General features: G+C 37.7%; 2 long non-coding RNA genes across 4 annotated transcripts; one reads left to right on the top strand and one right to left on the bottom strand.

The window, feature by feature from the left end:
- The first annotated feature begins 241 nt into the window (after positions 1–241).
- On the top strand, positions 242–7,519 carry LOC133526952 (uncharacterized). 3 transcript variants are annotated; one of them, XR_009800795.1, is made up of 4 exons: positions 242–1,458; positions 3,110–3,862; positions 5,491–5,579; positions 6,724–7,519. It is a non-coding gene; the product is annotated as an uncharacterized LOC133526952 (long non-coding RNA). The 3 variants fall into 3 exon arrangements; XR_009800794.1 differs by lacking the exons at positions 5,491–5,579; positions 6,724–7,519 and having other exon boundaries at positions 411–1,184; positions 1,280–1,458; positions 3,110–5,299; XR_009800796.1 differs by lacking the exons at positions 5,491–5,579; positions 6,724–7,519 and having other exon boundaries at positions 3,695–5,299.
- A 240-nt stretch (positions 7,520–7,759) lies between these two features.
- Positions 7,760–8,924, bottom strand: LOC133526954 (uncharacterized). The gene is made up of 2 exons (XR_009800798.1): positions 8,355–8,924; positions 7,760–7,897 (listed from the first exon to the last, which is right to left on the bottom strand). It is a non-coding gene; the product is annotated as an uncharacterized LOC133526954 (long non-coding RNA).
- Positions 8,925–15,545: the final 6,621 nt, after the last annotated feature.

Raw genomic sequence — 15,545 nt, 5'->3', positions numbered from 1 at the left:
CACTTTTTTATAATGGATGGCACATTTTCTATCCATTTAACTAAATATTGTTATAATATTCAACAGGTATCAAGTACCCAATTACAATAACGCCCTTAAAATCATATCCCTGAATACTAACAATGGCGTGTATGAAACTCAGGGACCGCCCCTCCCGCCCGCCGCCCCTCGCACCCCGCACGGTAGGTCTGTCTAGACTAGACACCTTCGTCGACCGACTGTATTATTTCTTAGACTGTCGGCCCTATTCGAAAAATGCAATACGGAAAAGATATGAGATCGTTAAGTTCTGGTTTAGATATAGATAAGTTCTCAATTAGATATCGTTTGTATGTGGTATAATTGACAGAAGCTACACGATTCGGATGACCAATGTCACTTTGACGTTAGAATATCTTTGAAGATCTTAGTCAGTGTTGCCAGATGGGTTTTGCGTTCCGTTACGTGCACCTCTTAAAAATACAACGCAAATTCAAGTTGAGTACGCAGTATAAAATTTACGGTGCGTTCCTAAATAATATTAATCGGAAAACCACCGAATTTTATCGCTACTATAAAAATGTTGAAAATAGAACTTCACATATTTCGATAAAATATTTCTTGTTTAAGGAGACTCAATTCAATGCAAATTTGCCAACGGTGGCGTTTCGAAATGTAATACCGTCGCGGCGTCTGTCATACTTCGGTCTACTTAAACACGCTGCACGCTGCTGCGACGCGTCAGGGCCTACCGCGAACCACGTTCGACGTGTTGCCTCTCTGTCGCACTTATAAATTCGTACGTAAGTATGACAGGGAGGCAACACGTCGAACGTGGTTCACGGTAGGCCCTCTGTTCTGTGATTGTTAGGCAAACACAAACATTTTTTTTTACAACGGACGCCCACGAGTATTCCTCTGCGTTGAAGTCATTGTTGAAGTTTGAAAACTCATAAAGTTTTGTTTTGTGAGTGAAACCGTGAATAATACTAAATAAAAATGTGTGACAGTGATCACAGTGATGAAAATATGTTGCCCACTACTCCTCAGGAAATATTAAAGCCTTTTCCGTTTATGTTGTTCCGTTGTTTGCTATTTTGACAACTTGAAAAGTTTTATCGGCAGTTTGCGTGTTATTACTGTGAAGTGTTTGGCCAAACCGCCGCTACCACTTTTGAAAGGATGCCACCCAAAAATCCAAAAATGTAAGTTACACAAAACAAAAAGAATTTATTTGCAGAAAAATATAGCTATTTGCCAGTTCCTTTGATCGTTAACTTATGTGACTGTTTTTTTTCAGTCGCTCGAACGCAGCACAAATTAGATTGCTCGTTGAATACATGTCACAGCACACCCGGTTCGCCAACCGGGAATTTGACGGGCCTCTAAGGACCCCAGAGGTACGAGGCGCAATGGGAGGCCCTTGCACAGGCCTTAAGGGAGCACGGGCCCAATAAGTCAGTGCAGGCATGGAAAGTGGTAAGTAAATATGCTTCCCATAGTTAAGATTTCCATCACTTAGTCCGCATAGAAGTCTTCCTAAACAAGACACTTTTTTATAATTATATAATATTGAATGAAATTACAGTGCAATCTGTGCATAGTAATAAAATGAAGTATAATAACTAATAAAATTAACATCTTAATGATTACTGAGGTCATGATAATGCAGGTCAAAGAGTCAGTTGCTTATTATAATGTTTTCTAAAAAAGGTATTTAATATGTATAGTTTTGCTGTAGTGACCCACTAGGCTAAACCGGTCGTCGAACATTTGATTTGATTTTAATTTCTTAATAATATTTATGAAGTGAGTAATCTAAGCTTTCTTATTTCTCTTTGCTTAAACTAAGATCATGAAGAGTTTATTGTGTCTTGTTTATTGTATCTGTTGAGTTAATGTCAGGCTAAGTAGTTTCTAAAAGTACTTTGCGATACAAGTGCAAAAAGTAGGAAATTACCTTTTTGCATGTATATTGTACATACAACGTCTTACAGTACATATGGCACTTTTCAATATATGCATGTATAGTGCTAGTTACTGCACTAGGGCGGTAAAGTAGCACAATATGTATTGCAATAGTACATTACGATACAAGTGCGAAAAATAGTTAATTTATTTATTTAATTAAACCTTTGGGAAACAAACAGGCAAAAACAACACACATAGTTAATCAGATTACACATCCACAAGCCAAACAGTTTCCACTAATGAGTAATAACAATTATGTTGCTCAGAAATTAACATTAATATCAAAACATGCAAAACTCAAATAACTCAAACTGTTGAAAACAATATTAACAAATTGGCAAGTATGCTGAAATATAGTAACTAATCAATATTATTATTATTAGCTGTACATTTTATTACAGAAACAAACTGTTGTAATGATAAATGGAATATATCAATATCAGAAAAAATTTCATTATAAGTTCTACACGCTCTAGCTAAGAACTTATTTCTTGCATATGTAGTACGACCAAAGTTAATTGCAAATAGGTTTGTGGAGCGAGTTCGCCGATCAGGACATCGAATTGAAATTTTAGACAAAAGATTGGGAGAATCAATAAGGCCATGTATGATTTTGAACAAAAATATCTGATCTCGAATTTCTCTACGGGGTTGAAGAGAGAAATTGTCAGGGCAAAAAGATTTAAATTTATATTAAATTTCATTGTTCTGATAAATTTGTTCTGAATTTTTTGAATTGTGTTAATGTGAACATTGAAATGAGGATTCCAGACTGTAGTAGCGTATTCTAAGTTGGACCTAACAAATGCGTTAAAGAGAAGTTGCAGAGTCTTAGGGTTTGTAAAATCCCTGCTTTGTCGGAAAATGAATCCCAACATTCTGTATGCTTTTGCTGAAATTTTGTCAATATGTGAAATAAATTGTAGTTCGCTATCAAGATTTAACCCCAGGTCCTTCACTTCAGACAAAACCCTTAAATTTTTGTTGTTTAATGAATAATTATACTCTATCTTATTGCGTTTTCTTGTAAATGTAATGGCACAGCATTTTTCGACATTCAAGTACAGTTCATTCATAGAACAATATAAACTCAGTCTATCAAGATCAGCTTGAAGTTTCATACAATCATCACTTGATTTAATAATGGTGTATATTTTAGTATCGGCATATAATAACAAGTCAGAAAATTTGAAACGAGTGGCGATAAATTAAAACACGACTGAAGGGAGTGTTTTAAATTGACACGAGTTGCGAATTACCTATTCGCACATGTATCGTACAACGTTTTACAGTACATAAGGTACCCTTTAAATGTTTGACACAGTAACGTAATATGGTAATTTTCGCACTAGTGCGGTAAAGTAGTACCATATGTACAGTCAGCGTCAAATACTTCGTAGTACACCATACTAAATATATGGTGTACCGAACTATTTGGCTACTTTGGTTGCTACAAAGTATTTGACGCTGACTGTACTGTAAAAGCTGTTTTAATACTATTAATAAGTATAGTTAGTGTATTAATTTTGCCATAATCGCATGCAGTTATGACTATGGGTATAAATATTGTTGAATTTATATAGCCGAGTCCACACAGAGCGACCGAGGAGGCGCGTGCGTTTTCCTTGCCCGAGCGCACGTCTACACTGGCCAGTTTGTGCGTGAGAATATTGCCTCACGCGTATGCTCGCTCTGTGTGGACCCGGCTAATCATGTATAAATGACAACAGATTTTATTCTCTAGGTGGGCACCTGCTCCCCGCTGGCGACACCCTTGCAGAAGCTAGCATTTTCAGATATATTTACTTTTTAAGTTTTTGGTTTGGTTTAACCGGAATTATTTTTACCCGACTATGAGAATGGGAAGGGTTATGATTTTAGCAGTCTACGTATGGATGCCGTATATATGCCGGTATGTTTTTGTTGTGTATAAATTACTAATCAATTTTGGTGAATGAGGTGTTTATAGGTTCATTTTTATGGGGTGACATAGACTACATAATAATATTTAACTGACTTTGGACAAGGAAGAGGTGCTATAGTTAAGAAAAAAATCATAGTCGGGTAAAAGTTTTTACAATCTTTTGCTTGTTTTCATTCTTATAACAAATATTTTAAACTTGCATGTGCTCATTGCCTCAGATTGACGACTACGTTGAGTTTTCGGGTGCTGGGAACAGTGTGGCTGGCAGCACGTTTTCTGCCACTGCTGAAAATCTCGTTGTTGTTCCAACAACCGCCACCGTTACTGCGGCCTTGCTCAGCGAACAACCCCACTTCTCCACCTCTCATTTGTCCTCGTCTCCCTCTCCTTCTGCCAGCCCTATACGCTCCACGCATTCAGTACTGCCCACAAGTCCTGGACTACCCGAACGTCCCTCTCTTGCCGCCCTTTCCGCCCGCTATGCCCGTCCCGCCCTTCTCGCTCGTTCCGCAATAACCGCCCAACCCGCACGTCTTGTCCTGCCTGCACGTCAAGTACACAGCTCTGTGTACGTGGATCCGCGCCCTGCACGCGTATCCACGTACACAGAGCTGTGTACTTGCCCCGCAACCGCACGACGGAACCGGCACCTTCGACAGCACAATTTAATCATCTGCAGCATGAGCATGATAATATTTTAAGAGTAATTAATTAATTTATGAACTAATAATTCTGTTTTAAGATCAGGTTGAGTACGAGAAACATTGTTTATTTAACTTGGGACAAGAAAAACAGTAACTTGGCAGTAAGAATGCATACATAAAGCCTGTAAGCTCCATACTTGACGTACCATTCCCTACAAGTGTTTCTCTTGCCTCCATATTTCGCTTACCCCATCTGACCTTATTTGTATTGATAAAACATACAAATAATAAATATATATATACGCGAGCAATCGCAAAATCTACATTTCGGGATTTCTCGTATCGTACAGTGCCGTTTAAATAAAATAACACCACCAACTACCCATAAGAGGGTTATTATGAAACTTATAATTAACATGCATTTTATTGAAAGGCTGGAATTTTATTTATCTTGAAATCTTGACCATGGTCATATGTTTGACTGGACGGTACACGGCAATGTTATTATTACTAATATATTTCATAACACTAGACTTATTCAATCCTAAGTAACCTATTAGCTTCTCATTCGTGTGCGGTATATATCAGCGTTTGGTAGTATCATAATAGTCAAATCTGGTGTTGGTTGTTGTTAATAGTTAAATGTTCATAAAATTTGACAACTTATTATAGTTATATTTTGTGTGAGTCAGTTATCATAACAGAAATAAGATATAAAGCTGTTAATACCGTAAATTGTGTATGGATATGTTTGACTCAAATTCTGTATTCCCACAATAAGTAGGTATACGGGGAGCCCGTAAGAAATCAGTGGTATATGAAGGCTTTCTTGTGCAACTTTAGTATGAGCTGGAACAAGTAAATGTAGTTATGTAGAACAGATAATCTCCATTGTGGTAGATGGCGCTATTTATTATGTGCTCTGTGATACCACTTAGATTAAACTTGCTATAACATATTTTATGTTGACAGGATATCCTGAACGAACTGAAAATTTTTAATGAGGCGCAGAAACAAAAATGGAGTGTTTTGAAGGAGGGGCACGACTTGTTGGCGAATCGGTAAGACTTTTAATACTGATATCAAAGAAAATTTGAAACAGGTGGATTCTCAAAGAAACCTTTGTAGCCACAGTAAATTTACTGCAATTTTTCGACACATGATTAAAACTTTTAGAACGTCATTTGACTTTGATCCTTATCCGTACACTGATATGTGTATAATTTGTTAAATATCAAAAAGTGGCGCCATCTAATAGATCAAAGGCCCGGGCCGGGTTATGCCCGGTAATATGGCGCCCCTTTCTGATATTTAACAAATTTGACACATCAGTAAAAGAATAAGGATCAAAGTCAAATGGCGTTCTAAAAGTTTTAATCGTGTGCCTAAAGATGGCAGTAAATCTGCTGTAGCTACAAAATTTTCATTGACAATCCACCTCTATTTCAAATTTTCTTTGCTCATATCAACTAACAAATAAACGTATTATTTATTGTTTAAGTAGTATGTACTAGTAATAACACGCGAACGAATGAACAAGCACTCCTACCCTGAGGTTGAACTACCTGACTAATTATAGGTTCATCCTCTGACCTTTCCAAGGAGCAAGATCTTATTTTCGTGTATGAGAGCCTTTGGAATACAATATTATTAACGCCCGAATGAGTGCTACCGCGTTTAATTTCGCCACTAGGGGTGCTAGTGTAGACGGAGGTCTTTCGAAATGTCAAATGCATAGCTTTTTTATCGTGAATTTCTACTCCTCATTCATAATTGTGGTAAATCTTATTTCATCTTTGATTAGTTAGTCACCAAACAAAAGTAACTCAAATAGCCGGGTCCACACAGAGCGAGCATACGCGCCAGGCAACTTCCTCACGCACAAAACGGCCAGTGTAGACGTGCCTCGGACGAGGCGGAGCGCGCGTTTTCCTCGCCCTAGTGCGCCGCCTCGGCCGAGGCACGTCTACACTGGCTGGGATTACCATCGAATCGTCTAATGTCGGTTTTGTTCCTTTGGGTTTGTTGTACCTAGTGACATGTTTTTTAAACGATTGCAACGCCATCTGCGAGTTGCTCGAGAGACTCAACTTACACACATATATGGATGTGGCTTCAAAAGTAATCACCGTTAATATCTCGTACCTTAAATAAAGGACCCACTTCTTAATTATTATTATAAATTATATTTTGGTATTGTTCCAGTATTAACACATTGGAGGACACCGAGATTATTGAGAACTTGGAAGACACAGTTATAATGGAAGAGGAAGACGTCTGAGCTAAGCGCTGTCCTCGCACCCTCCGTCTAGTTTACGTTTGCGGCCATATCAAAAATACACACCGTATGTTTATTAGGGTTCCGTACCAAAAAGGTACAAAAGGAACCCTTATGGTGCTATTGCTAAATATCTGGAGAAGTACTTAAGCTATCGATGTGAAATTTGGAATAGTAATGAATAACGCTGACCCAAACATATTGGATGACTGTGTATTTATTTTATTTTATTTGTAAGTATTAATAATGGAAAATTCCCAATATGAAGAGGGGGTAAAATTGCAAAGTCTAGTTAAATAGGTCAAGTGGGGTATCATTTGAAAGAGCTCAAATTGAAAATTACAAAACAATTTTTTATTTTCATTGTGAAAAAAAAATTTACGTATGAAGGAAAATGTGAAAATAATACCATCCCCCCCCCCTCTCTCATCTCCGAAGTTTAAGAATAAAAATTGTTTTTTTTACATTGGTCAAGTCTTTCATGAGAAAATTTGAAGTTTGTACGGAACCCTCGGTGTGCGAGGTAAACGAACTCGCACTTGACCGGTTATTCTTATTGCCCATAAGGCCCGTCCTTAGATATATGTCAATCATTACGGTGATCTCGAAAATGGCTCAAATGATTTCAATTAAATTTGCTATATGGGGGTTTTCGGGGCGTTTTTGAGTTTTTACCTATTTGTTTTCCGAGCAAAAGGAATTAAAGTTTACTGATTTTGAAAACTGTGTTTTATTAGTAAAATAATGTTCTGATTACATTTCTTGAAAGAAAATACATACTTATTTAGTATATTACTACATAGAGCGGGAAAAAGGGATTTGGTTCATACACATTTTATAATATGGTTAACTCTTTCCCATTTTTCCTGTAGCCATAACAAAGTTAAGGGAATCTAAAGCATTGCGCATTTTTCTACGTTTTGTATATTAGGTAGGTATTTGTATCAGAATAAAACATAGTAATAAGCAAAATATGTATTTATTAGACGCGCACGCTTTTCCTGCGCCACTCTTAATAGTAGTCCGTTTTGCGCATGACGATGAGGAAGTTCTTGAGGAGCGTCTTCATCAATATCTCCTACGATTTCCTCGGGAACATTTCTGCAAGAAAAAGGAGAACATCGGTAAGAATATTAGAATTTAAAGAAGAAATCTAATCATCACTATAAAGAGTAAAAATGTGAAACTTTCTTCATCAATCGCTGAACAATGAAATTTATTCCATTTGCCCTTATCTTCATTTAATAGGGAATATTACGCGAAACTCTGCGTAGGGGTCACAACTACCACAATCCATCACAATCTGAGGGCCTCCGCTAGCTGACGCGGATTATCCGAACGGACGCCCCGTCTAATAACAAATTGTATGAATAGCGCTAAGTGGCGCGGGCGCGTGCGACGGAATTGGCCTGGGAGCAGGACCCGCGAGCGTGCGCACGCGGCGGGCGTCCGCGTCAGCTAGCGGAGGCCCTGAGGGTCTACCGCGAAACAAGAAAATTTCGTTACTTATCTAACCTCTCTATCACTGATGAGAATCTGCAATGTTAAGCTCACTTACCTATAATGTTGCATTATGTTGTATACTACGCAACATGCATTTATTATTGACGATGCCTTCGTCGGGCTGTAGTGTAAGACGCGGTCGTGGCCCAGGCACCGGAATACGTTTTTGAGGTACCCATTGGTACGCTTGATCGTGTTGCGCACGCGACAGTGCCAGACCGTGTACCTACCTTGCTTCTGGGCTTCCCGGGGCAGGATTCAGCACTGGCGTCATGAGCCATGGCTCAAGAGCATACCCCGAGTCACCTGAAATTATTATTTTTTGGTTACATAATACTTAATCATCTGAACAACTAACGAAACTTCCCCCTTGCTTATGCCTTTTTAGGGTTCCGTAGCCAAATGGCATAAAACGGAACCCTTATAGTTTCGCCATGTCCGTCTGTCTGTCTGTCTGTCTGTCTGTCCGAGGCTTTGCTCCGTGGCCGTTAGTGTTAGAAAGCTGAAATTTGGCATGGATATATAAATCAATAAAGCCGACAAAGTCGTACAATAAAATCTAAAATTTTAATTTTTTTTAGGGTACCTCCCCTACACGTAAAGTGGGGGTGAATTTTTTTTTTCGCTTCAACCCAAAATGTGGGGTATCGTTGGAAAGGTCTTTCAAAACTAATAGGGGTTTTCAAGAAACATTTTTTGATAAAGTGAATATATTCGGAGATAATCGCTCCGAAAGAAAAAAAAAATGTGTCCCCCCCCTCTAACTTTTGAACCATAGGTCCAAAAAATATGAAAAAAATCGTGGAAGTAGAGCTTAAGAAAGACATTAAATGAAAACTATAGCGGACATGATCAGTTTAGCTGTTTTTGAGTTATCGCAAAAAGTTTTCCCTTCATAGTAAAAAGACTTCTTTAATTAGGTACTGATTATGCAAATTTGCCTATTTGTTTAACTCGGGTGAAAGGTACCATTTACTACACTTTAAGCTCCAGTTTAGCTTATTGTGACAGAAGAGTAACTACGGAACCCTACACTGAGCGTGGCCCGACATGCTCTTGGCCGGTTATTTACATTATGATAGGTATATTAACTTAGTCATGAACTATTTATTCTGTGGTCGTGATCTTAGTACATTTACTAACATGCACTTGCCCCATTCCAATAACCCGGGGTTAACCGGTTAAACCGTTAACCCAATGTGAAATTGTACTGGTAACATGGTAACTCCAGGGTTAACCAGTTAACCCCGAGTTAGTGAAGTGGTGCTAAGGGATTTAGAAACAGCGCGCCAAGCGGGATGTTTTGGAAACTCAAAATTCCATACAAAATGACAGTTAACGCAAACGCGTACGTCACGTCTCCCCATCGAATAAATTTACACTAGGTACAGATACACAATTTTCTGCTTACCCAGAAGGAAATACTCCCCAATGTGGCCATTGTACAATCTTCTTAATTCATCCTAAATGGACGAATTGTTAAATATGAAAGAGTCGTGCACACGGCCAGGAAACCTCGTGTTTACTGCCAAGATCTTACAGTTGACATCTGCAATCTGAAGATATAAGGTTATTTATATTCTTATTTGAGAATTGGTGACAACCAAGTAGTAACATATAAGTTATTATTTTAATGAATTATTATAATCAATCTAGATTAGGTACATCATTATCTTAGTGGATTTGTGTTAGATTGTCCCATAGTATTTATATTTCTTTATTTAATTATAATATACATACATTGTGGTCAGTGATGAGGATTTTATGATTAATATAAAAAAATCATTATTTGTAACTAAAATTGAAACTTACTAGCTGTACATTAAGAGCGTGAACGCCTTTCCGATTCAGATATTGCACTCCGTGTGGCACAGGTGGGAAATATTTTCACTTGAGTGCAGTCTACTGCACCCAAGATATTTGGCAGACCATATGCATCCTCAAATCCTGAGGCAACTGATCGTCGGGACCGATCAGTTCCAGGAAAAACTATTATCCATTGGTCTTTAAGTCTGTAAAAAGGAGCATATTTTAGATGGCACGTTTTAGAACTTAACCTTAGTCAAACCTAGCTAGTATTGCAATTCCAGATTATGTATCCAATGTAACTAACTACCTGAACATAACTATCAAACAATACCTATCTCATTACACAATACATCAACACTGATGCTTATTCAAAAAAGTAAAAACTACTAAGATAGCCCTAGTATACTCTCACAGTTTTTGATGCCTAGTAGTTCAGTGGTCCAATAAACATACCTTCTGTTCACAGCATCTACAAATTGTTCGAGATACTGTGGCTTACAGTCGTCTGACCAATAGATAAACCATGATCCTGACCAGTCCCGTGTTGATAATTGCCATCAGCCAGCAGATGTAATGCTGTTAGAATCTTATTTAAGTAGTTGTACACAGCTTAATTATTTAAGTAAATTTTTTCGCTTAAGAAATATTTAAATTTTAAGGTATAATGTAGCACCTCTGTTATGTTATAAACAACAATTTCACCCAAATATTTGTATCAGCTAATTTTGTGTGATTGTGCGGTATCTTAACATACAAACTTTTGGTACTATATGAGCAACACTGCAATATTATAGCTTTACCTTAAGGTGAGATGGCAATCCATCACCCTTGTGAGGCTGGAGGTCGGCGTTGAGTTCTTCACAAATATATAACACTAACTCCTTTCGTACTCTGTATATATGACGGAACTCTTCGTCCGGCATATCAAAGGGGTTTGCAGCGTCCCTCAAAGATCGTCGCTGAATCCTTCTTCTTTCTTTTTCCTCTGCAGCAGTTGCGAGCTGGAAGAAAAAAAATCTCGACATCCCTGCAAAGAAAATATTGACAATATTATATGCAGCGGAACTTTTTTTTTTTTTGCTACGTCGGTGGCAAACAAGCATACGGCCCGCCTGATGGTAAGCAGTCTCCGTAGCCTATGTACACCTGCAACTCCAGAGGAGTTACACTACTAACTAACTAACTAACACTCACTAACTAACACTCAATAAAATCATAGAAAAACGGATACTTACTGATAATTTATACCTTAACATAGGTTTTTTCATGAGCTTTGCATCCACGACAACGCTTGTCGTGACCTAAGAAGCACGTAGATAAAATTAACTATATTGAACTGCCAAAATGGGATAATGTGTCAAATTATCCGACGACCATGTTATGCAAATTGTCGATTGTCATCTATCGCTGTCAAATGTGGATAACTCCTATTATCGTCTGCAACCGTAGTGTGAACGATAAAATCGAAGAAAACTGTCATTTTAACAACAAGATTGTCACCATATCGCGTGATAACTAAGACCATGCTAAGCCCGCAGCGTAATAAGAGTGTAGTACCAAGTACAATTCTTTCGATACATACTTTTTGCAGCTGACTGTACCTATGTTCAATTCAACTTCATGTAAGGTCAGCATGGGAAAGTGTGGCACACAGCCCATTCAGGTATGTGAGGCTGACATTGGGGTCTGTTTATACATTGATTAGTGTTTATTGCGAGTTCATACATTAGCTACTTGCATTAAATGGCAAATGTATGAACCTGCAAATAAATAATAAATAAGTAAATAAAATAAAATAGCCTTTTATTTCTTGCGAAATTTTAACATTTTAACATTGTTGTTTAGAGTTAAGTTAAAATAATTTTAGAACCAACATCAAAAAACTATAAGCAAACTTAATTAGGTACTTATAGCTTCCCAATGGCAGCTCTAAAACTATTTCAAAATGAATTTTAATATGTAGCAAGAACCCCGTCTTCACAGGTGAAGGCCTCCTCCAGAGTTTTCCACTCATCTCTATCTTGAGCTATTCGCATCCAGTTTTGACCAGCTATATTTTTTATTTCGTCTTCCCATCTAGTAACAGGTTTTCCTATACCCCGTTTCCCTAGTGGCCCTTTCCATGACGTAACATTTTTGGTCCAACGCTGGTCCGTTATTGCCTGCAAATAAGACTAACCAATTACCCTCAACACAAGCCTTATTGAGCTTACTGTGGGACTTAGTCAATTTGTGTAATAATGTCCTATAATATTTATTTATTATATCACGATTGTATAATAGTTATTTACGATACATTAGTGGCGATAAATTGAAACACGACCGAAGGGAGTCTTTTAAATCGACAAGAGTTGCGAATTACCTATTCGCACATGTGTCGTACAACGTTTTACAGTACATATGACCCTTTAAATTTTCGACATACTTAGTTACATAATGTGCTAATTTACACACTAGTGCGTAACACTATAGTAGCACCGTATGTACTGTAATAGTACATTACGATACTAGTGCGAAAATAGGAAATTCGAAACGAGTGGCGATAAATTAAAACACGACCGAAGGGAGTGTTTTAAATCGGCACGAGTTGCGAATTACCTATTTGCACATGTATCGTACAACGTTTTACAGTACATATGGGCCTTTAAATGTTCGACACAGTAACGTAATACGCTAATTTTCGCACTAGTGCGGTAAAGTAGCACCATATGTACTGTACATAGTTATTTGTGCAACAAGACAGGAAAGTTGGTTTTTCTTGCGAGTGTTGATTTTGAGTAAGCGAAAGATTCTATAATTGCATCACGAAGCGAGTGATTCTAAGTTAGAATCTTGAGCGTAGCGAGGGAGTTAAAAACACGAGATGTAAAATAACTGCTCTCGTGTGACACGCAACTTTTCACCTCAGTAGTGAGTTCATTATTAAAGGTTAATAAAATTAAACATCAAGTAAAGTTAACCACATTTATTTACATTCATGAATGAAAGGCATCATCATTATGACGAAAGCTTGTCTCACTCACTGGAGTGAGGAAAGTCGCATTTAAATTTCGGTGACAATATTTTTACGAAAGGGTGTAGCATCGGCGGTCGATACTGGAGCTGGGATTTTACGCGGTAGGCCGTACGGCGGTGCACGGTGTGGCGTTATTGTGGCGGAAATGTTTATTTACATCGGTTTCGATTGTGCATTGTAAAAGTGCGCGACTCGCTGCTGTAAAGATAGTGTTATCGGATCGTTCGCTCTTGGTGTTCTCTGTGTACATGCCCGTCGATTCTGCGGAGACTCTTACCGAATTTACGGAATGCCTAGGGGAAATGGCGGCAATAGTGGAGGAGTGCCAGGTAGACTGCGTCTTCATATTAGGGGATTTCAACGCTCACCCGGGCAGACGATTCGGTAAGGAGTTGTTAGACTTTTGTGCGGATGTTAGATGGCAATGTGCGGACATAGACATTCTAGGAGTGGCCTCGGATACATACACCTATGTTAGTGATATTAATGGTACTAAAAGCTGGCTGGATCACTGTGTAGTATCTGAAGCGGCACGGAAACTAATACGGAGTATAAAAATACATTATGACGTGTACTGGTCGGACCATCATCCGTTAGAATTAGTTTGTAATTTAAATTTAATTAGAAATAATAATATTACAAGTAATATAGTACTTATGTAATAAGATTATTTGGGGAGAGCGTGACGCAGCACAATTGACATTATATGAAAATTATTGCAATGAAAAATTTAAATATATTGATTTTCCAATTGTAGCAGGATAGCCTAGGAAAAATTGCCCCAGCGATTTTGGGCCGAAACTGTAATCAAACGATTCCTTTTGGGGAGGTTATACTCTGCACAAAGTTTCATCCCTCTGTTACCCCCTGGGGGTGAAAAACACCCGACTAACCCCAAAACTGTTTTAATTATTTTTTCCTAAACTATGAAAGTGACGAATTTCAAATTTTGTACAAATATTAATAAGATCTATGATTGATCTATGTGCTAAAAAAATATTAACCCCCTAACCATTTAAACTCTTGTAAAAAAAACAAAAATAAAAAAAGAATCAACCTGTATATCAAGTTTGGCTCATGGTACCACACCATTTTTTTTTTCAAAAATGAACCAGTTTATATTCTACATGATACAAAAGTTTCATGGACCTACTCCAGAAGGAATAACATTGCGAAATTAATATGTATTGGCTCTTTGGTGCGTACTATTCATTGAACTCCCACTAAGAGCCTTGCATTATTAATAAACAATGGCTTGCGATCGGACCGCTGGCGCTGCTCGTGCCCGATTTGAAAAAGGTGGGGATAAAGAAGTATGAATCAAACTCATTTGTATTTATAAAAACATTTTTAGGGTTCCGTAGTCAACTAGGAACCCTTATAGTTTCGCCATGTCCGTCTGCCTGTCTGTCTGTCTGTCCGAGGCTTTGCTCCGTGGTCGTTAGTGCTAGAAAGCTGAAATTTGGCATGGATATGTAAATCAATAAAGCCGACAAAGTCGTACAATAAAATCTAATTTTTTTTTTTGAGGGTACCTCCCCTTCACGTAAAGTGGGGGTGAATTTTTGTTTTTTGCTTCAATCCTACAGTGTGGAGTATCGTTGGAAAGGTATTTCAAAACTAATAGGGGTTTTCAACAAACATTTTTTGATAAAGTGAATATATTCGGAGATAATCGCTCCGAAAGAAAAAAAAATGTGTCCCCCCCCCTCTAACTTTTGAACCATAGGTCCAAAAAAAATGAAAAAAATCGTGGAAGTAGAGCTTAAGAAAGACATTAAATGAAAACTATAGCGGACATGATCAGTTTAGCTGTTTTTGAGTTATCGCAAAAAGTTTCCCCTTCATAGTAAAAAGACATACTTTAATTAGGTACTGATTATGCAAATTTGCCTATTTGTTTAACTCGCGTGAAAGGTACCGTTTCATCCCTTGGTTAACAATTTACTATACTTAAAGCTCCAGTTTAGCTTATTGTGACGGAAGAGTAACTACGGAACCCTACACTGAGCGTGGCCCGACATGCTCTTGGCCGGTTTTTTAAAATTATCTTGGTTTCGGGTCCGAGACGTTGCGTATTAAGCATGATACGAGTATAATGATTAGTGGCTACGAAATAGTACGTTTATTTTAATTTCGCAATGTTCCTTCTGGAGTAGGTCCATGAAACTTTTATATAATATAGAATATAAATTGGTACATTTAAAAAAAAAAATGGTGTGTGTACCGTGAGCCAAACTTGAGATACAGGATGATTCTTTTTTCATTTTTGTTTTTTTTACAAGAATTTAAATGGTTAGGGGGTTAATATTTTTTTAGCACATAGCTTTTAGTCTTATTAATATTTGTACGAAATTTGAAATTCGTCACTTTCATAGTTTAGGAAAAAATAATTAAAACAGTTTTGGGGTTAATCGGGTG

This window comes from Cydia pomonella, chromosome 17 (assembly GCF_033807575.1).
Source record: "Cydia pomonella isolate Wapato2018A chromosome 17, ilCydPomo1, whole genome shotgun sequence".
Lineage (NCBI taxonomy): Eukaryota > Metazoa > Arthropoda > Insecta > Lepidoptera > Tortricidae > Cydia > Cydia pomonella.
This window is presented reverse-complemented; position numbering and strand designations above follow the sequence as displayed.